Genomic DNA, 22,464 nt, shown 5'->3' with positions numbered 1-22,464 from the left:
GTGTTCTGGGGTCTTTAGTATCATCTAGTTCAGCCTCCATATGGGTGGGAGTATCGATCGTTGATTGTCGTCCAGTGATATGGTGACAGGAGCATGGTCAGACCAGGTTATAGTTCCAATACTTGAGAAGGTTACATGCTGCAGTGACCATTTATCTGTCAGGAAGTAGTCGATCCGAGAGTATGATCGGTGGGCTGGGGAGTAGTATGAGTAGTCCTTTTCCATGCTGTGTTGGCACCGCCATATGTCGTAAAGGTCATTGTTGTGTAGAAATTGGTTGAAGGCTGGTTTGAGAGATTTATTGGAAGATGAAGAGTCTAATTTCGGGTTTCCAATTATATTGAAGTCTCCTCCCATTATGAGTCTTCCTTTCTTTACAGAGTTGATGTTCTTTATTATTTTGTTGAAGAAATTAATCTGGCGTTTGTTAGGACCGTACACATTCACCAAGGTGTAGTAAAGGTCATTAAGTTGGCAAACAAGTATGTGGAAACGGCCCAGAGGGTCCACAGATTCTGAGATAAAACGAAATTGGATAGAGTCTTTTATAGCCGTAATTACTCCGTTTTTTTTTTTTTTTTGGGTTGGTGGCCATAAAAATATGTGGAAAGTGAGTAAGTTGAAGCTTGGGGGCCTTATTTGTAGCGAAGTGGGATTCTTGAACAAAGATGATATCTGGATGAAGTTTTTTGAGTTCTTTGTGGAGCATCGATCGTTTGAATGGAGAGTTCAGACCGCGGGCATTTAGAGATGTAATGTTAATCATGGTGGTAGGTCAGTTGGTTTGTCATTCTTGATCTGTGTGATGTTTAAAGTTGTAAAGGTATTTGAGATAGGTCCAGGATATATTCTTGAAGCTGTATTAGTAGGCGGCGATTGTTTGTGCTTTGGAGGTTGTTGTATGTCGACTGGTGACATGGAGGAGGAAAGAGGACGTGGGGTGGAAAGGTAAAAAATAGCCTTGCAAGGAACCTGAGTAGCCGGACCGGCTACTGCCGAACTAGAGGACTTATTCAGGTTTAGACCGGAACATAGGCCAAACCTGGAGAACGTATGAAAGAACAATCTTCTCATCTGTGGCCGAATGCCAGATTATTGAAGAATAGATTCACAACTTTGGTTTGGAGTTGTGATTTGGTGTTTGCTGTGTATTTTGGATATTCATGTTTGTTCCATAGGTTGAGCATGAGTTGGTTGGTATTGTTGTGAAACCTCGGGAATTATTCTTCAGCTTTTGAGTAGTTCTAGGCCTTCTTCCATATTTTTAATTGTATGAATTTTGCCATGTTGTCTTATAGTCAGTTTTGTGGGGAATCCCCACTGATACGCTATGCCATGGTTTCTTAGGGCTTTGGTTATATTGATCAATTTTTTGCGATTAAGCAGTGTAAGCTTGGAGAGATCTGCATCTAGACGAAGGTTGGCATGAGATGGCGGGAGATTAGACATGCTCCTGGACTGCATCATGACTTTCTCCTTAACGTGGTAAAAATGTATTCGAGCTAGGACGTCTCGTGGGACAGAGGCAGGTAGAAAGGAGGGTTTGGGGAGTCGGTGTGCTCTGTCAATAGCCAATTCTCCTTCAGATATTGTGGGTATCGCGATTTTCATATATTGGTGTATATATGGTATTAGTTCCTCATTGCTGACGTTTTCGGGAATACCTCTAAATTTGATATTATTCCGCCTCGAGCGGTCTTCTAGATCAGCGAGTTTCAGTTTAATTTGATCAATCTCTGCAGGATGTTCTGTATGAGCGTCAATCAGATCATTATGGGCTGAAATGATATCACTAATATTGGTTTCAATATGTTGTATTCTATTTTCTTGCTGGTGCATTGCAGTGGAAATTTGTGCTAATGAGGATGCCATATCATTATGAAGGGTCTGTCGGAGTGACATTAGCATACTCTTCATGCATAGCTCCGTTAGCGGTTGGTCTGTAGCCGGGAAGGCCTCTATCACAGGTACATCAGGGGTTATGAGGGCCCCTGTTTGTATATAGGTCTGGGAACTAGGAGATTGGTGGCCTGAGTCTAGCCTAGGCTTGGATTTTGCTGGGCTGCTGGTTGTGGGTGATAGAGGGGGAGATTGCTCACCAGGGTCCCCTGGGTAAAAGGGATACTGCAGCCTCGGATCCTTATGTGCTTGTGCTGTCTCCTGTCCCTCTATGTCTGCTGCTGAGGTACTGCCGCCGGCGCCATCTTGGATCCCTGCATTCACTGCAGGGAAGAAGTGGGTAAGTTTTCCCGGTATTCCGGGGTTTTTCGGCGCCGGGTCATCGTGCTGGAGGATCGGGTGCCCTTCATGAGTACACTGGTACTCTTTGAATCTCCCGGGGTTTGTGTGTGCCGGTGTGATATCTGGCGGCAGGACGGAGCAGGGCTAGTGCGTATCCGTCACTGAAGCCGGCCGCGCATGCGCCCTCCCTACAGTTCTTTATGAAGAAGTTACAGTATATATATCCATCCGGCCACTGCCTCATTTAATAAGCCCCAAGAAGTATACCTTATGATGCGGCTCCAAACTATGGATGGAAGGAAAGGGATCACCCCACCGGCAAGTGAGAAGAGGGGAGCATGAGTCAGAGCGATTCCAGTGTCAGCCAATACAAGTAAAGGGATGGATGCAGTGTGTCAGGAATGGACTGGCCAGCAATGGTGGGACTCACCTGCCTTATGGGCTGCAGTACCAGGGCTGGCCAGCGGGTGCTCCCAGCAATCAGAGACTCAACCTTGCAGCCAGCTAAACACCTGAAACTGCTTATACTGGTGTATTTAAGGGATGGCCAGATCTGCAGACTCTGTCTTGGTGTGTGGTTTTCCTGGGCCCTGTATCCTGTTCCTGCATCCTGTTCCTGCATCCTGTTCCTGTTCTTGTCTTGTTGCTGACCCTGCCTGATCTGGACCTCTGCTGACTTCTCCTGCTCTGACCCCGGCTCGTTCCTGACCATCCCTCTGCCTGACCCTCTGTACCACGCTGCCCGCTACCTGCTGAACCTGGCTTGTGACCCCGACCATTCTCCGCTTGCTCCCCCTGTACCTACCTGCCCGATTGTTATTGACCCGGCCTGCCTGACGACGCTTGCATTGTATGTACTGTTATCTGTGGGTGGTTGGTTGGTTCGTTTGCACTGTGTTATGTTTTAGTATTGCACTGCGTTTATGTATTGTTAGTGTTAATAAATTACATTGTTTATAACATATCTGAAGTCTGCGTTTCCCTGCGTCAGTCACACACCTCTGGTCATACCCGGGAGCCCTGACACAGTGTGACCAAGCCCTAGTGGGCGGGGTGAAATGCATCAGAGGGCGTGGCTAGAATGGCAGCTGAGGCCATTCCTCAACACTGTACTGGGGTCAGTTGACCAGCGTCCATTCCTTTACTTGCATAAGGCCCAAGAAGTAACACACTGGCAATTCAAACTACTCCTGTAGGTCACCACCACGGCTTAGCAAACCATAGCGAAGGCCTGGAAATCCCCCCACCTCAATACCACTGAAACTAAGAATAGTGTCACTCGAGCCACGATACATGTCAAAGTAGAAGCCGTCCTATTAGACAGAGTGCATAAAAATGAACAACTATGGCAACCATGGGTTGACCATTTCCTACCCTCAAACTCTGATGAAACCTTACTCTCTTTGTAGTCCTGAGTCCATTAGGTAACCCACTACTCAGTTGCTACTCTATACAGGCACACACCCTCCCCCCTGGGGACCTCCTCTCCTCCCCCCTTATCTGTACCCCTTTCTTCACTACTCTTGCTCTTATCTCTCCATTGCTCTCTTCCTTTTCACCTTTCCTCTCATTAGCTCGTTATCCCTTATGGGGGTTTTCCCAATTGGGGGAACCTACACTATCAGTTTGAATTTTCAGTGAGGCGGACAGGTCACCCACTCGTCTGCCACTGATATCTGTATACAGGTTGAAGTACTAAATCTATACTCCCTCTGTGAGAGTACCAGAAATGATATTATAGAGTATATAACATGTTTCAGTCTCTACATTCACTCCTCCCTTGATACTATAGCACTGTTATCTCTTGCTGAAGTTAAAGCAGAACTCCACCCAAAAGGGAAAGTGTTGCTTTAACTAGTTGCCGACTGCAGGTAGCCAAATGATGACTGCACTGAGGCAGGCCAGTTCTGGGAGGCCGTCATATGACGTCCTCCCAGAACGCGCTCTGCTGCGTGCCCCCGGCAATCTCCGGGATTGCTGTGTCCTATGACACGCTGGTCACCGGGAAATGCAATTGCCGGTTCTCAACTGCACTTTCCTCACCCTGTCAGAGCATGAGGAACGTACTGCCGGCAGTTGTCAGAGGATGATCGGTGCATAGAGGATCAATGCCACCCACCTTTGCCCAGCAGTGCCACCCACCTTTGTGAGACAACTCTGAAAGTTGAAAGTTGGCCTGGTAAGGAAGGGGGTATAAGTGCCTGGTAGGCAAGTAGTTAAGGACCCCACTGGCACCTTTTTGGGGGGATAACTGAAATTGACAGGTACCCACTCCCACTTCTGCTGCAATCACCTAGGTGATCAGAAGTAGAAGTTGTCCTCCCCCCTCCCTCCCTGTAGTCTTCTGGGACACATGAAATGTCCTAGAAGACTACAGGACCATTCACAAAGCACAGAGATACTCGCACATGCTCAGTGGGCACCCGGATGTGAAGCCGCAAGCTGTCACAGCTGGGTGCCCACACTGAACATGATGGCACTGGAAACACAGGGCGGCCAGTGAAACGGGCTGCGGGGAGGACACCACAAGATCGAGGGACAGGTAAGTGCTCGTCTTTTAAAAGTCAGCAGCTACAGTTTTTGCAGTTGATGACTTTTATTTTTTTTTATTTTCACTGGAACTCCACTTTAATGTATGAAGATATTATTTGTACTGTACAAATTACAACCTGTACGTTACCTCTAAGGGTTGTACCCCTTCTGACTTACTGTTGGTGAGTCCTGCAATCACATTGTTATCAGCTCCTTGTAAAACTATTATCTCTTTCCAATAAAATCTATGAACAAGAGAAGATATGGACCCCACAATTCCTCTATATACTCCACAATTCTCCCATGTGGACACCTCGTAAGTGGTTCTCCAGTATAGACTCCCAGTTTGGGGAACTCATTTAGAAGAAGCCGTCAGCTAGAATCAAACTCCCTACTCTACAGTATGGTGAAGACCAAGGAGGCCTAGCAATACCAAATGTTAGACTTTATATTATATCTGCCCAACTTCAACATCTTACCAGGTGGGACTTAGTAGACACATTAGATCCCATCCATCGGTTGCTACTTCCATCAGATACAGATTTCACATCACTCTCACACTTGGTAATGGGCTTCAGATGGCACCAGTGGGAAAGGCATGATCTCTCATATACAGGTGAAACTCGAAAAATTAGATTATCGTGCAAAAGTTGATTTATTTCAGTGCAGCAACTTAAAAGGTGAAACTAATATATGAGACTCATTCCATGCAAAGCAAGATAGTTCAAGCCGTGATTTGTCATCATTGTGATGATTATGGCTTACAGCTCATGAAAACCCCAAATCCACAATCTCAGAAAATGAGAATATTCCATGCAATCAATAAAACACGGATTGTACATAGAACAATATCGGACCTCTGAAAAGTAGAAGCATGCATATGTACTCAGTACTTGATTTGGGCCCCTTTTGCAGCAATTACTGCCTCAAAGCAGGGTTGCATGGAAGCTATCAGCCTATGGCACTGTTGAGGTGTTATGGAAGACCAGGATGCTTCAATAGCGGCCTTCAGCTCTTCTGCATTCTTCGGTCTCATGTCTCTCATCTTTCTCTTGGCAATTCCCCATAGATTCTCTATGGGGTTCAGGTCAGGCGAGTTTGCTGGTCAATCAAGCACAGTAATCCCACGGTCTTTGAACCATGTTTTGGTGCTTTTGGCAGTGTGGGCGGTGCCAAGTCCTGCTGGAAAATGAAGTCAGCATCCCCATAAAGCTCGTCTGTGGAAGGAAGCATGAAGTGCTCCAAAATCTCCTGTTAGATGGCTGTGTTGACCCTGGATTTAATGAAGCACAGTGGACCAACACCAGCAGATGACATGGCTCCCCAAATCAACACAGACTGTGGAAACTTCACACTGGACTTCAAGCATCTTGCAGTGTGCGCCTCTCCATTCTTCCTCCATACTCGGGGTCCTTGGGCCTCTCCATTCTTCCTCCATACTCGGGGTCCTTGGGCCTCTCCATTCTTCCTCTATACTCGGGGTCCTTGTGCCTCTCCATTCTTCCTCCATACTCGGGGTCCTTGGGCCTCTCCATTCTTCCTCCATACTTGGGGTTTTGGATAGGTTAAGTTTGAGGAAATGGAGCGACATCCAGTCTGATATGTCGTTTAGAAGGTGGGCGATGCGGGCGGAGAGTGAGGGGGTGAGGTGGGGGGTGGAGAGGTAGATTTGGGTGTCGTCGGCATAGAGGTGGTAATTGAAGCCGTGGGAGTGAATAAGTTTGCCAAGGGAGGAGGTATAGATGGAGAAGAGGAGGGGCCCAAGGACAGAGCCTTGGGGGACCCCAACAGAGAGGGGGAGGGAGGGGGAGGAGGCAGTGTTGTAGGTGACTCTGAAGGAGCATTGGGAGAGGTAGGAGGAGAACCAGGAGAGAGCAGCATCCCTGATGCCAAGGCTTTCCCTCCTTATGGAGGGTGTCAGTGATGGTGTCAGGTCAGCAGTCTTTCCCATGATTGTGATTCCTACTGAACCAGACTGAGAGACCATTTACAGGCTCAGGAACCCTTTGCAGGTGTTATGGCTGAATGAGCTGATTAGAGTGGGACACTTTGAGCCGAGACTATGCCACCTTTTCACAATATTCTCATTTTCTGAAATTGTGGATTTGGGGTTTTCATGAGCTGTAAGCCATAATCATCACAATGATGACAAATCACGGCTTGAACTATCTTGCTTTGCATGTAATGAGTCTATCTCATATATTAGTTTCACCTTTTCAGTTGCATCACTGAAATAAATGAATTTTTGCATGATATTCTAATTTTTTGAGTTTCACCTGTATATATTCCAGTCTTTTGACTCTTGCCGAAGACTTATAGAAAGAAATGGGAAACAGAGAAAATAAGAGAGAGTGGTGGGAGGTGATTGTGACCTCCATACCTCTCATCTCTCTGTCCTCTTCACAGAAACTCAGTCATTTCTTTTGCATAGATCTTTCAGGACTCCAGCTCAATTGTTCAGCTAGGACAGGAGGGATTTCCCCTTATGACCACAATTGTAGCGGTGATGTCGGGGATTTGATACATGTTTTGGAGATGTCCAAAATTATTCAAAAAGTGGAACGATATGACCAGTATTGTAATGTTGGTGTTCAATATTCCTCGGGTGTGCCTCTTGGTCTCAATAGAGGAGGAATTATTTACACCTCCTCCTATTACAAGTCATATAGCAATAGTGAGGCTGCTGTTTATTGATCATAAAAAATATCCCGATCTTGGCTATCATCTCAAACTCCCAGCAGACAACAGTGGATTGAGCAGGTGATCTCCACATTAACATGTGAAAAACAAACTTACCAACATTGTAATTCCCCCAGGAGATGTATGTCTGGCAGAACTGGCTGGATACTCCTTGCTCACTCCTAGTTAGTTCTTCATAGGCTTTTAAAATCTTAGCTCTTTTAGCCCCATAGAAGGAGAACGGCCAGTTGTATCCTACTGAATGGTAACTATTATTATTATACAGGACTTCTATAGCACCGACAGTTTGCTCAGCGCTTTACATTATGGAGGGAGACAGTACAGTAACAATACAGTTCAGTACAAGAGGGATTAGAGGGCCCTGCTCCTTGGAGCTTACAATCTAGGAGAGAGGGGATAGTGGTACAAGAGGTAATTAGCTGTGGGGGATGGAGTGGTTGGGGGAGTAGGGGATTCCAGTAGTTAGCTGGGGTCGGGGTAGGCTTCCCTGAAGAGATGAGTTTTCAGAGTGCGCCTAAAAGTGAGCAGAGTGGGAGATAGCCTGATAGCTTGGGGTAGGGAGTTCCAGAGGATGGGTGAAGCCAGTGAGAAATCCTGGAGACAAGCATGGGAGGAGGAGGCAAGGGAACTAGAGAGTAGGAGGTCTTGCGAGGAGCGGAGAGTACGGTTTGGGTGGTATTTAGAGACAAGGTCAGTGATGTAGTTGAGGGCAGTGTTATGAACGGCTTTATACTTCAGTGTTAGTGTTTTCAATTTTATCCGCTGGGCAATTGGAAGCCAGTGAAGGGATTGGCAGAGAGGGGTGGAGGCCAGTGGAGGGATTGGCAGAGAGGGGTGGAGGACACTGAGTGGAGGCCAGTGGAGGGATTGGCAGATAGGTGGCTGATACAGAACAGTTAGTAAGGTGAATGAGTATGGCAGCAGCATTCATGATGACCTGGAGTGGGGATAGTCTGAGATGAGGTCGGCCAATGAGGAGGGAGTTACAAGGCGTGATATAATAAGGGAGTGAATGAGTTGCTTAGTGGTTTTCAAGGTTAGGAACGGGCGTATCTTGGAGATGTTGCAGAGGTGAATTCTACATAAGTTTGTCAGTGATTGGACCTGGGGCTGAAAGGACAGATTGGAGTCTTATTATTATTATTATTATTATTATAGAGTATTTATATAGCGCCAAAAAGTTTGCTCAGCGCTGTACATTGTAGTGGGGACAGAACATGAGACAATACAGTAACAATGCAATACACGAGGGGTTCGAGGGCCCTGCTCCTTGGAGCTTACAATCTAGGAGGGAGGGGATAGTGGTACAGGAGGAAATGGCTGTGGGGGATGGAGTGGTAGGAGGAGATTGGCTGTTAGGTGAGGGTGGGGTAGGCTTCCCTGAAGAGATGGGTTTTCAGGGTGCGCCTAAAGGTGAGGAGGGTAGATGACAATCTGATGGATTGGGGTAGTGAGTTTCAGAGTATGGGGGAAGACCTGGAGAAGTCCTGGAGTCGGGCATGGGAGGAGGAGACCAGGGAACTGGAGAGTAGGAGGTCTTGTGAGGAGCGAAGAGTATGTGTTGGGTGGTATTTGGATATAAGGTTGGTGAGGTAGTTTGGGGCAGTATTATGAATAGCTTTGTATGTCAGTGTTAGTAGTTTGAATTTTATACGTTGGGCAATCGGAAGCCAGTGGAGGGAATGACAGGGGGGGGGGCGGATACGGAGCAGTTGGTAAGGTGGATGAGTCTGGCCGCTGAGTTCAGGATAGACTGAAGCGGGGATAGCCTGTGTTGAGGTAGGCCGGTGAGGAGGGAGTTGCAGTAGTCCAGTCATGAGATAATAAGGGAGTGAACGAGTTGTTTAGTAGTATCTGGGGTTAGGAACGTGCGTATTATGGAGATGTTGCGGAGGTGGAGCCTGCATGAATTTGCCAGCAATTGGACATGGGGCTGGAAGGATAGACTGAAGTCTAGAGTGACACCTAGAACTTTGGCTTGCGGGGTGGGACTGATGGTGGCGTTATTGGACGTGATGGAGAGGTTAGGGGGGGGCAGGGGCTGGGGGGAAACTAGGAGCTCGGCTTTGGAAAGGTTTAATTTGAGGAGGTGGAGTGACATCCAGTCTGATATGTCATTCAGTAGGTGGGCGATTCGGGCGGAGACTGAAGGGGTGAGGTGAGGGGTAGAGAGGTAGATTAGCGTGTCATCGGCGTAAAGGTGGTAGTTGAAGCCGTGGGAGTGTATCAGTTGGCCAAGGGAGGTGGTGTAGATGGAGAAGAGAAGGGGCCCGAGAAATTGTCCACGTATAAGTGGTACCCCATATGGAGAAGGATGACACCAAGTCCCAAACTATCTTGCCACTGCTCCCCATGTAGTCTGGACATCTGGGGGGCTCCGTGACTATCTTTTCCCGAACAATACTTGTGCTCGCCATCGCACCAGCTTGTACTACACTTATGGGACTCACCACGTCACCAAGTCATACTGCAGTGCTGGTATTATTATTATTATACAGGATTTATGGCGTCAACAGTTTGCGCAGCACTTTACAATATAACAGGAGACAATACAGCAACAATACAGTTCAATACAAGAGTGTTAGGAGGGTCCTGATCCTTGGAGCTTACAATCTAAGAGATATGTGAAAGTGTTGTCAGTTCACCAAAAGGTAGCATGGCACTAGTAATGGCACTCTTTTGCATATGAGAGTCATCAAAATTTACTGACAAGTGCTAACAGAGATCAGGCCTGATTCTGCCAACACAGCGGTTTTGTGTGCAATGTATCAAGTGACAGTGACCTACTGACACTGCACTTGCTGGGAGAGAAGGGGGGGTAAGCGTAGGGGCTAAACGCAGGTGTTGGCAGGTGCCGGGGCTGATCCTGCTAACGCTGCATTTTTGGGGACACTATACTAATGTGAACGCTGGTATAGTGCTGATCTGATCAAAGATATTGATCCGTTCCGACACTATACTAGCAATGGAGGTTTATTGTGTATGAGCGTCGTCCTGGCAATCAAGGGGTTAAATGTGATGACTGGTGTACTGACGGGCAATCTGACGCTATCCAAGAGGGGAGTGAAAACCGCGGGAGCACGAATCACTTATATATATGTGATTTTGCGCACCTGTGCCACCCTGTAGCAGTATTTCTGCTATAGGGTGGTCAGGAAGCGGATACATAAGCGGTTTGTGTTACGGCGCTGCGTTACTTTAACTGACAATTGCACAGTCATGCAACGCTGCACCAAAATTAAATTTTCATATTTTTTCCCCACAAATTGAGCTTTCTTTCGGTGGTATTTAATCGCCTGTGCGGTTTTTATTTTTCGCGCTAAAAAAAAAAAATAAAATTTTGAGAAAAAAAAAATATTTTGGACTTTTTGCTATAAGACATGTTCAGTAAAAAAATGTAAAAATTAAATTTTGTCATAAGTTTCAGCCAAAATGTATTCTGTGACATGTCTTTGCTAAAAAAAATCCCAATACGTGTAAATTAATTGGTTTACGTGAAAGTTATAGCGTCTACAAATGGCGGTATAGATACTGGGTTTTTATTTTTTTTTATACTAATAATGGCGGTGATCAGCGACTTATGGCGGCGATCAGCAACTTATGGCGGGACTGCAGTGGACATTCTGACACTGGGGGGGAACTGACTTGGGGTCACTGACATCCCCAATGACACCAATACAGTGATCAGTGAAAAAACAAAAACTGACACTGTACTAATGGCACTGGGGAGGAAGGGGTTAACTTTTTTAGGCAAAGGGTTAACTGTGTGAGGGGAGTGGTTTACTAGTGGGCGGGGGGGGTGTACTTCACTGTTACACACTGTCCAGGAAAGCTAATCTCTGCTCTCCGGGACAGTGTGCTGGGAACTGACAGGGAGCAGAGCTGCATTGAGAACAATGCAGCTGTGCCCTGTGTCACTGTTTGCCGGCAATCGCCAGGACCCAGCGGGTAATGACTGGCAGGGACCCGGTGATTGACACCCGTGGCCGCAATCAGCGGCGCGGGAATGGCGGTCGCGCCTCACGTGCGCCCCCTACCTGATATGCAAAATGACGTTTATATACGTAATTTTGCGCAGCGGTGCCACCCTGCCACAGTATATGTACTGTGGCTGGTCGGCAACCGGTTAATATTTATTTATCTTTATTTTTTTTGCAAACAGTTGTTTTTTTTCCTCTCTGCAAGGAAAGAGAGAGAGATACCATGTATCTCTCTCCTCCATTCAGAGAGAAAAAAACCAAGGGGGGTGGGCTTCACAGTGACAGAAGCCAATCAGAGGCTATCACAGCAATCATGTGACCCGGAATTGGGAGTCCCAGGTCCCGATCGCACAAAGACCAGTATGCAAATATGAGTCTAGGATGACACCTAGTACCCTGGCATGAGGGGTGGGACTGATAATCACTTAGCTCTTCTCTGAAGCTCACCTTACCACCTGCCCTCTTGACCCTGTCCCTACACAACTCCTACGAACACCCTCCTCCTCCATCCTACGCTTCCGTCCACTACACGCCACCAAAACCACCCTACTCAAACTCACCAATGACCTGCTAACCTCCAAAGCTAATGGCCACTACTCAGTGCTACTACTCCTCGATCTCTCTGCGTCTTTCGACACGGTCAACCACCCCCTCCTCAAAAAAAAACTATACTCTTTTGGCCTCAGAGACTCCGCTCTCTCCTGGCTCTCTTCCTATCTATCACAACGCTCCTTCAGTTTTTCCTATAATGCTGCCACCTCCCCCTCTCTGTTGGGGGTCCCCCAAGGTTCTGTCCTCGGGCCCCTTCTCTTCTACATCTACACCTCCTCCCTTGGTGAACTAATACACTCCCACGGCTTCAACTACCATCTCTATGACGATGACACTCAAAATCTATCTCTCTACCCCCCCGTCTCACCCCTTCAGTCTCCGCCCAAATCTCTAGCCTTCTGAACGACCTATCAGACTGGATGTCACTCCAATTCCTCAAATTAAACCCTGCCAAAACTGAGCTCCTAGTTTTCCCCCTCTGCCTGTGCCCCCCCTGACCTCTTCATCATGACCAACAACATCACCATCAGTCCCACCCCGCAAGCCGGAGTATTAGGTGTCATTCTAGACTCCAATCTGTCTTTCCAGCCCCAGGTCCAATCGCTGACAACTCCAGAAACTACAAAGCAACTCATTCACTCCCTTATTATATCACGACTTGACTACTGTAACTCCCTCCTCACCGGCCTACCCCAACACAGGCTATCCCCACTTCAGTCTATCCTGAATTCTGCAGCCAGACTCATCCACTGTGTACTGTCTCCCATTATAATGTACAGCTGAGCAAACTGTTGGCGCTATATAAATACTGTATAATAATAATAATAGTGTTGTTGATCTTGATGGAGAAGTCGGGAGGGGGGGGGGCAAGGGCTGGGGGGAATACTAGAAGTTCAGCTTTGGAAAGGTTGAGTTTGAGGAAGTGGAGTGACATCCAGGCCGATATGTCACTTAGTAGGGTGGTGATGCGATTGGAGTCTGAGGGGGTGAGGTGGGGGGTAGAGAGATAGATTTGTGTGTCATTGCCATAGAGATGGTAGTTGAAGCCGTGGGAGTTTATCATATGGCCAAGGGAGGACGTGTAGATGGAGAAGAGGAGGGGTCCGAGGACAGAACCTTGAGGAACCCCGACAGAGAGAGGGAGTGAGGGGGATGTGGCAGCGTTACAGGTAACACTGAAGGACCGCTGTGATAGATAGGAGGAGAGCCAGGAGAGAGCGGAGTCTCTGAGACCAACTACATTGGAGACCCGTACTTGGGGTATGATCCTGGAGACACAGGCCTCATTGATTGGTGTCAGCTATCTATGTATGTACTGGGGGGAGTTACTTGCCGTGTACAGCTGAATTGTTCTAGGTTGTTTCTTCTTTTCTCTGTTCATTTGTTTATAAAAGGTAAAAGTGACACCATAGACAAAGCAAGTTATTGTTCTGTATGATCTGTAACAGTGCCACAACTGCCTATACGTGAGAATGTATGACTCCATTGTCTGGGCTGAATGTTGGGAATACTGTGCGCACTTAGAAACTTTATTAATAAAATCTATTTGATTATAAAAAATACTGTAGATAATGCTGTACATATTCTTTCTATTCATAAGATATATTTAGTAATGAACATTAAAAATAGAAAGCAACTTTATGTAGCCCTTTATATAGAATTCTATCTTTTTTCTTCTCTACAGGTAGATTGATGAACCAGGTTTTTGGGACATTTTGGTCTTCATGAATACAGCTGAGTCACATGGAAAATAAAACACATGGATGTCTTAATTGACTGAAAGTCTTTATTGCTGCTCACTGGAGGATTCACACGGGATACAAGTCATATCTGTGTTCTAAAAGTCATGGTTTGGATCCTCTTCCACATTGATCCAGCAGGAGAAAAGTAATTTCAGTGTTCTGGAAGTGACAATGGCTTTACAATAAAGTCCAACCCCAGTATACATAAGAGGAGTCATTTCAAACTACTTGTTTGGAGATTTTACAATGGAGAGAAAATATATCACACACCAGAAGGCTTGCAAGGGAGAGAAGCCATATCATTGTTCTGAATGTGGCAAAACTTTTATAAGCAAGAGATACCTTATGATACACCAAAGATTTCACACTGGAGAGAAGCCATATCAGTGTTCTGAATGTGATAAAGCTTTTACTCAGAAGTCACATCTTATCAGACACCAGAGGATTCACACTGGAGAGAAGCCATATCAGTGTTCTGAATGTGATAAAGCTTTAACTCTGAAGTCACATCTTATCACACACCAGAGGATTCACACTGGAGAGAAGTCATATCAGTGTTCTGAATGTGATAAAGCTTTTACTCTGAAGTCAAATCTTATCACACACCAGAGGATTCACACTGGAGAGAAGTCATATCAGTGTTCTGAATGTGATAAAGCTTTTGCTCAGAAGTCAAATCTTATCACACACCAGAGGATTCACACTGGAGAGAAGCCATATCAGTGTTCTGAATGTGATAAAGCTTTAACTCTGAAGTCATCTTATCACACACCAGAGGATTCACACTGGAGAGAAGTCATATCAGTGTTCTGAATGTGATAAAGCTTTTACTCTGAAGTCAAATCTTATTACACACCAGAGGATTCACACTGGAGAGAAGTCATATCAGTGTTCTGAATGTGATAAAGCTTTTACACGGAAGTCACATCTTATCACACACCAGATTGTTCACACTGGAGAGAAATCATATCAGTGTTCTGAATGTGATAAAGCTTTTACAGTGAAGTCAAATCTTATTACACACCAGAGGATTCACACTGGAGAGAAGTCATATCAGTGTTCTGAATGTGATAAAGCTTTTACACGGAAGTCACATCTTATCACACACCAGAGGATTCACACTGGAGAGAAGTCATATCAGTGTTCTGAATGTGATAAAGCATTTATACGGAAGTCACATCTTATCACACACCAGAGGATTCACACTGGAGAGAAGCCATATCAGTGTTCTGAATGTGATAAAGCTTTTACACAGAAATCAAGTCTTATCACACACCAGAGGATTCACACTGGAGAGAAGCCATATCAGTGTTCTCAATGTGATAAAGCTTTTACACAGAAGTCAGATCTTATCACACACCAGAGGATTCACACTGGAGAGAAGCCATTTTAATGCTCTCAATGTGACAAAACATTTACAGTTAATGCCGGTCTAATCTATCACCAGAGGATTCACAAATTTCTGCATTGATTAAATTCTGGAAAAAAAGAGATATTAAAGAAGTTTCAGGTGTCACAAGTTAGTTTCACATCCCCAATGTCATCCCACAAGCTAGAGAAGAAGGGAGAAGATAAAATGTTACTTTAAAAGAAACAAACTAAAATCTGAGCAAACTGGAATGTAATGATCGGATGAACTGAGTTTAGTGCTTATGTCCATCAATACACAACTAGAAGGGATTTGAATATTTTATCTTTTGATAATTTTTTTAAGATAAGCATCAATAACTGAACAGCTTCCCTCATGATTCTCATCTTTATCTTTTTTTATGGAGCTTTGAATGAACATGTAATGCATTTTCATGATTCACCAACTGAGTTGTGTTTCCAAGCATTTTCTTCATTTCTGGATCCTGAGGTAATACATGACCAACACTGCCTCAGTACCAGAGACTAGGATGGGGTCTATTGTCATCTTACCAAGTCTCTGAAGCCTCAGTGGGAGAGTCCATTCCAGGTTCTTCTGACTATTGATACATCATCAGCCAGGCTTGAGGTCTCCAGCTAAGCTAAGCCCACCTTGGCCAATCCTCCCAATACATGTTCCATCTCCTCTCCCATTATCAATGCCTTCTTTCCACATTTTATCTCTCGTTAATATTATTATTATTATACAGGATTTATGTCGCCAACAGCTCAGCGCTTTCAATATAACGGGAGACAATACAGCAACAATACAATACAATACAAGAGGGATAGGAAGGCCCTGCTCCTCGGAGATTGCAATCTAGGAGGAAGGGGCTAGTGGTACAAAAAGTAACTGTGGGGGATGGACTGGTAGGAAGAGTAGAAGATTCCAGTACTAGCTGAGGGCAGGACAGGCTTCCATGAAGAGATAGTTTTTCAGAGATCACCTAAAAGTGAGCAGAGTAGGCAATAGTCTGATTAATTGGAGTAGAGAGTTCCAGAGGATGGGGGAAGCTCTGGAGACGAGTATGGGAGGAGGAGACAAGGGAGCTAGAGAGCAGGAGGTCATGCAAGGAGCGGAGAGTATGGTTCGGGTGATATTTGAAGACAAGATTGGTGATGTAATTTGGGTCAGACTTATAAATGGCTTTATATGTTAATGTTTTGAATTTTATCCGTTGGGCAATGGGAAGCCAGTGGAGGGATTTGCAGAGAGGGGTGGAGGACACTGAGTGGAGACCAGTGGAGGGATTGGCAGTAGGGATTGTCGCAAACGTGCGCACCAGAGTCTGACGCAGTCCACCATTTTGTTAATATCCATGCCCTTCTGCTCAGAAACTTGATCTGCTTACATCCAAGGCTTAATGGCAAGTACCTTAACCCTTTCACCTCTCTCTGTTATCTCTTTGCTGTGCTGTTATTCTCTGTATATTTTTATATATATATATATATATATATATATATATATATATATATATATTTTTTTTTTTTACTTACATATTTTTCCGTAAATATTTTTATTGCACTCGTTTGACCTTTTTAGTAATAAATCTTTCTTTCTGAAAGTGTTGACCTGTTTCTATAGCTCTGTATTGCAATTTACGAATTCCGGCCTCTAAAGAGACGTTACTGTGTTTGTTTAACCCTCTGCATAATCAGCCTGCGATGACCGTAGTATGCAGACAATTAACTCCATCATTATAGTGTTATAGCTGATATCGCCGTGTTTCCTCTTTCTCTGTACAAAAAGGAGGTGGTGGCAGTATGAAGGGTTAATTGCATAATTAACCTGACCCAGTAATAATTGCTCAGGCTGCCGGTACATCGATCTGTGGTCCATTAGCTGGAAAATTGTTGTGCAGGGTGCAGCTGGGTGTGGCATTGTTACGCACGTGACATCAATCCCATCCTACCCCAGCCTCTAGAAAAGCTTTTGACAAAGTATGTTTAGCATTAGATTTGTTCTTTACTGAGTCAGCAGAGAAATCTCTGTCGTTCCCATCATAAGTTGTATATGAACACTGTAACGGAACCGGAAACCGACCACTCTTGGGTATATTCTGTTATACCGCAGCTTCCCCTGTCCGAACACCATCCACGGACCACACCCTTGAAATCCCTCAGAAAATAGACAGCACCCAGCTCTTCTTAAAACAGGAAGCCAACTCTTTATTTTAATACAAAACACAGGATATATACAGAGGGCGGGGAAACACAACCAGGCACAGGAAACACATCATCAGCCCGCCCCATCAGTGGGAAGAGCTACAAGGAACCACCCCAACCAACCCAAGACACAGAACAATGGGATGAAGCACATGGCAAACAAACAATGGACAACAGACAGCCACATGGCCGAGCCAAAGGAAAAACCACATGGCAGTACAATAGGCAACCACATGGCAGGGACAAAGGACAACACACCAATACCCAATACTCGGACATTCACACCCTGTACCCCTAAACAGGCACAGGGTGGGTTAAACATAATGGGGCAAACATGAGCTGACACAGAGGTCCCCCCACCCCCAAAAGTCACTCCCGTCGCATATCTCCCCTTTCGGCAGGAGACTAACACAGGAGAAAATCCCAGACGGATGTACTCTGAAGTTAGTCTGTACCTCCAGTCCCTCAATGCCAGCACCCACACAGTACCCTAAACAAATTGTCCCACACCAAGCGTTACTCACCCAGCCAACCTCTGCCTCTCCCGTAGAGCATACCCAGCGCTGGGGAGAAGTACGGACTGGTCCTTCTCCCTGAAATCCTCTCAGCCGCTGGAGAGAAGACAGGGTGGCTGGGCCAACTCCATCATTCTGTGGGGGATCTGGGCCGACTGCCCAGCATCCCTGGGGTATCCAGGTGGTGGCTGTAGTCTCATCCATGGACATCATCTCAAGCTGCTGTTGTGAGGTGCCGCTTGCATCCTCTTGCTGTAGCTCCTGCGGTGCTGGTTGTGGGCAGAGGTCAACAATACCATGCCCTGGTGCCAACTCTTCTGCTGGAGATGTGGTGGCTGGTTCCTCCTCAGCAGAAAAGTCAATCAAATCCCCAGCCTCTGGAACTGGTGTTTGGGGATCGGGGCTCACCATCTCCTGTCCGTGGAACTCAGGAGACATTACCAGTGCTGGGCAGAGTTCAGTAATGTTTGGCCCTGTTGCCAGGTCTACTGCTGGTTCCTCCTCAGCCGAGAGGTCTATCAGATCCCCAGTCTCTGGAATTTCCACTGCTGATTCTTGGGCATGTTGCCGAACATGTCCTAGCAGTTGCCTGTATGCCCTTCCTAACTCCAGTTCTTTCTTCAGCAGGTATTCCAGATCTGGCTCAAGCTCTGAGACCCCTGTGAGACTGAACATAGCCTCTCTGTCTTCTTGCAACTTCTTTAGGGTGGGTTCTCCATCACCAAACACGAAAAGATTTGTAAGGCTCTCCCACAGCAATCCAGGCTCACCAAAATCATGTCCCTCAGGAGAGCATTCTGTTGCCTCCGCTAAATACTCCTGCTCTGCGTACCACTGCAGAGCACCATATCTTTTGTCCAGTTTTATCTATTGCTGGACCAGCCTGTCCAACTCAGTCACCCATTGCTCCTGGGGTCGCTCTCCCAGGAATGGCATCTGTAACTTCTGATGGTCCCTGGCCCTTTGCTCTGGGGTTGGATACCACTTGCCTTTCTCCATACTAGCAGCCTGGATGGCTCCTCTCCAAAGGACCTCCCAAATCCGCTGCCTGAGCTCCAGGTACTGATCCGTAGACACAGTCCTGGGGTATGTTGCAAGAACAGTCTGCAGTAGCCCTGGGAACTCTGATGCCAGGTCCATATCTCCACTGGGGTGACCGACGTCTACTTTCCTGATCTTGGATCCCGGTGGTGGTTTGGATGTGATTACAGCTTGGAAGCACAATCCCACCGCTTGCCACCAATGTAACAGAACCGGAACCCGACTATTCTTGGTTATATTCCATTATACCGCAGCTTTCCCTGTCCGAACACCATCCATGGACCACACCCTTGAAATCCCTCAGAAAATAGACAGCACCCAGCTCTTAAAACAGGAAGCCAACGCTTTATTTTAATACAAAACAAACAATGGACAACAGACAGCCACATGGCGGAGACAAAGGAAAAACCACATGGCAGTACAATAGGCAACCACATGGCAGGGACAAAGGACAACACACCAATACACAATACTTAGACATTCACACTCTGTACCCCTAAACAGGCACAGGGTGGGTTAAACATAATGGGGGGAACATGAGCTGACACAGAGGTCCCCCCACCCCCAAAAGTCACTCCCGTCACAAACGCAAATAAACTGGACACAATCCTAGCTCTCCCTTTGCAAAATTGGCCATGAACATAAACCGTTATGCCTGAAACTTTCTAGAAATACCTACACTAGTAATCTCCTCAAAATTCTTCAAGAATTTCATTAGACTTTCTGGCCTTTACTTGGACTACCATACGCCTGACATAACACATTTCAAATCTCTTTTCTCCACCATCAAACTTCCTACTCTCTCAGCCCCCCAGATCACCAACTTGGACACACCTATTTCATCCTCAGAAATTCTGACACCCATTAAATCCCTTAAGCCTAGTAAACATCCCGGGCCTGACAGCCTCTATCACGTACCTGGTGATGAAGGCCAATGGAGAGAGGGCTTCCTTTGAGGCTAAGTTCCGGACTCCCCTGAGAGTGGGACAGTGGGAGTCCGGCCCAAAGTTGCACAGGTCACCTGTAGGAGTGCTGGTTGGTGGTCCACTCAGAAGCACAGCTGGTGCACGGAGACAGGTGTATGCAGACAGGAGGCGCCAGTGCATAGTATGTAAGCCCTTCCAGGATTTAGATGTTTACTGGGTAGTCAGTTCAAGCCAAGGTCAGGTACCAGGTGGGAATCAAAGCAGACGTAGTCAGATGGGATAGCCGAGGTCATACACAGAGGGGAGAGAGAGAGTATCCGTAAGCCAAGCTGAGGTCAGATCAGAGGTAAAGCAGAGTAGACAGGTCCAGGAGCAAGTCGAGTTGGTAACAGGAAATCACAGATCAGAATCACAGGAAACAGGAACAGGGCACAGGGAGCTAGAGATCATCCAACAACTAGAGGAAGTGATGAGCCTCCTTATAAATGCCGTCTGGCACCAAACTGAGGCAGATGTGTACTTCTGCGGCCATGCAGAGTACTGGCAGAAATGCCAGATCTTCCAGAACTTCTGCCATGGACAGGACCCTGACAGCCTCTCGGCCACCTACTACAAAACTTTTCTGACCTTCTAACCCCCATTATGTCCTCTGCCTTCAACTCCCTTTCCGCTCTGACTCCTTGACTACTTCTATCTCTATGATCCCCAAACCCCAAGCTGACCATTCCTGTTGGTCCAATTTTCGTCTTATATCGGTCCTTAATCTCGATATCAAAATTTTGGCAAAAATCCTCTCCAGCCATCTTAACGAGATTATTGGTTCCCTAATTCATAAGGACCAAGTAGGGTTTATACCCTTTCGTCAAGCAGGTGATAATATACGTTGTGCAACTTTATTAGCTCACACAGCTCCTCCTCACCAAATCCACTCTTGTTTCTTATCCCTTGACATTTGTAAAGCATTTGACACGGTCTCCTGGCCTTACCTCCACTTTGTTCTACGCAAATGAGGCTTTGGTTCGCATTTCTTAAGATGGATCTCCTCCCTTTAAACTGAACCCAGAGCATACGTTCAGTATGCTGGCTTCAGATTTGACTCATTTCCTATTTCTAGAGGCACCCCTTTCCCCTTTAATTTTTGCCCTAGCTATAGAGCCTTTAGCCATCCTTATCCAATCCGACCCTAATATCAAAGGCATCAAAATAGGGGGAATCAATCATAAACTCTGCCTTTTCACAGATGATGTCTTGCTCTTCATGACATCTCCCCTGATCTCAGCCCCAGATCTTCTACAGTTGTTAGGCCAATTCAGCCGTGTCTCGGGCCTGAAAGTCAATTCACATAAATCTACCACCCTGAATGTCTCCCTCCCTCCCTCCAAGACCAACTACAACCTGTATTTCCCTTCTCCTGGTCCTCCCACTTCATCCCCTTTCTCAGGATCAAATTTACAGCAAATCTGAAAAACCTATATAGTGCAAATAACCCGCCCATGCTTTCCCACCTCACTTCTCTTATGAACAAATGGTTACCATTACCCATTTCCTGGCTAGGTCATATTAAGGTCATTAAAATGACCATCCTGTCAAAAATACTTTACATCTTTTAGGTTCTCCCCATCCCAGTTCCTGCTTATTTCCTCCTCATCTTACAACGTCGAGTTTCTTCCTATGTCTGGAATAAGTTAAAACCCGTCTTCCTAAAAATACACTTTTCACCCATAAACTGAAAGGTGGCCTGGGCTTACCTACCTTCAAAGCTTATTCTCATGCGGCTCACTTGGCTCAGCTCCCCAAATATATCACCACTAAAGAAACCCCCCTATGGGTGTCACTGGAATCTATTGACTGTGACCCTCTCATTGGCTAACCTTTTATGGTTACACCCATCCCAACGTCACAACCTTCTCAATCCGATCACTCACCACTACCTAGCTATTTGGGACAGACTCAAGACACATTACCTTTTTCAGTCCCCTCACAACCCTATGCTATCCTTTTGTAACCCTGCTTTCTGCCCAGCTTGGTCCTCCCCCTCCTCCTTTGTTGCCTGGTCTTCCACTGGCCTACTCCGTGTACACAACCTACTGTCCTCATCCAAAATAACATTGTTTCCGTTCCTTCGAGACACCCATGGCCTCCCCACCTCAGAACTCTTTTGCTGCCTACAGATAAAACACTTCCTTTCTTTTGAACTTTCCTCCCCTTTTTTTGAAAACCTGTAAAACAGTCCCACATAGAAGAGGCCTTATCTCTCATCTGTAAAGTCAACTCCTTGAACTGACACATTCTACTTCACCATCTTATGTCACTAAGTGGGAGAGAGACCTTGGCCTCACTCTAGACCCGGCCTCCTGGTCTGCCATTTGGGCATCTACCAAGTCATCCTTGCAAAATGTAGTGGCCCTAGAGACCAATTACAAGGTCCTTACTAGATGGTACTTGGTCCCCGCTAGGATCTTTCAATTCTTACCCCACTACTCTCCTCTTTGTTTGAGAGGTTGCAACTCCTCAGGATCCCTCGTACATATCTGGTGGGAATTCCCTGTGGTACGTACCTTTTTGGACTGAAATATTTCAAGTCCTCTCAAAGCTGTTTGATACTCCTATCTCACCAGATCCAGCAGAAACCCTTGAACATTTCCTACAGACGGTTCAAATT

At 46.1% G+C, this 22,464-nt stretch overlaps 1 pseudogene; it reads left to right on the top strand.

Annotated features, from left to right (window-relative positions):
* LOC149470539 (uncharacterized) overlaps positions 1 to 22,464 on the top strand; it is a 128,811-nt pseudogene that overhangs the window by 101,929 nt on the left and 4,418 nt on the right.

This window comes from Staurois parvus, unplaced genomic scaffold (genome assembly GCF_062004578.1).
Source record: "Staurois parvus isolate SC_StPar_1 unplaced genomic scaffold, SC_StPar_1.0 ptg000039l, whole genome shotgun sequence".
Classification (NCBI taxonomy): Eukaryota; Metazoa; Chordata; class Amphibia; order Anura; family Ranidae; genus Staurois; species Staurois parvus.
This window is presented reverse-complemented; position numbering and strand designations above follow the sequence as displayed.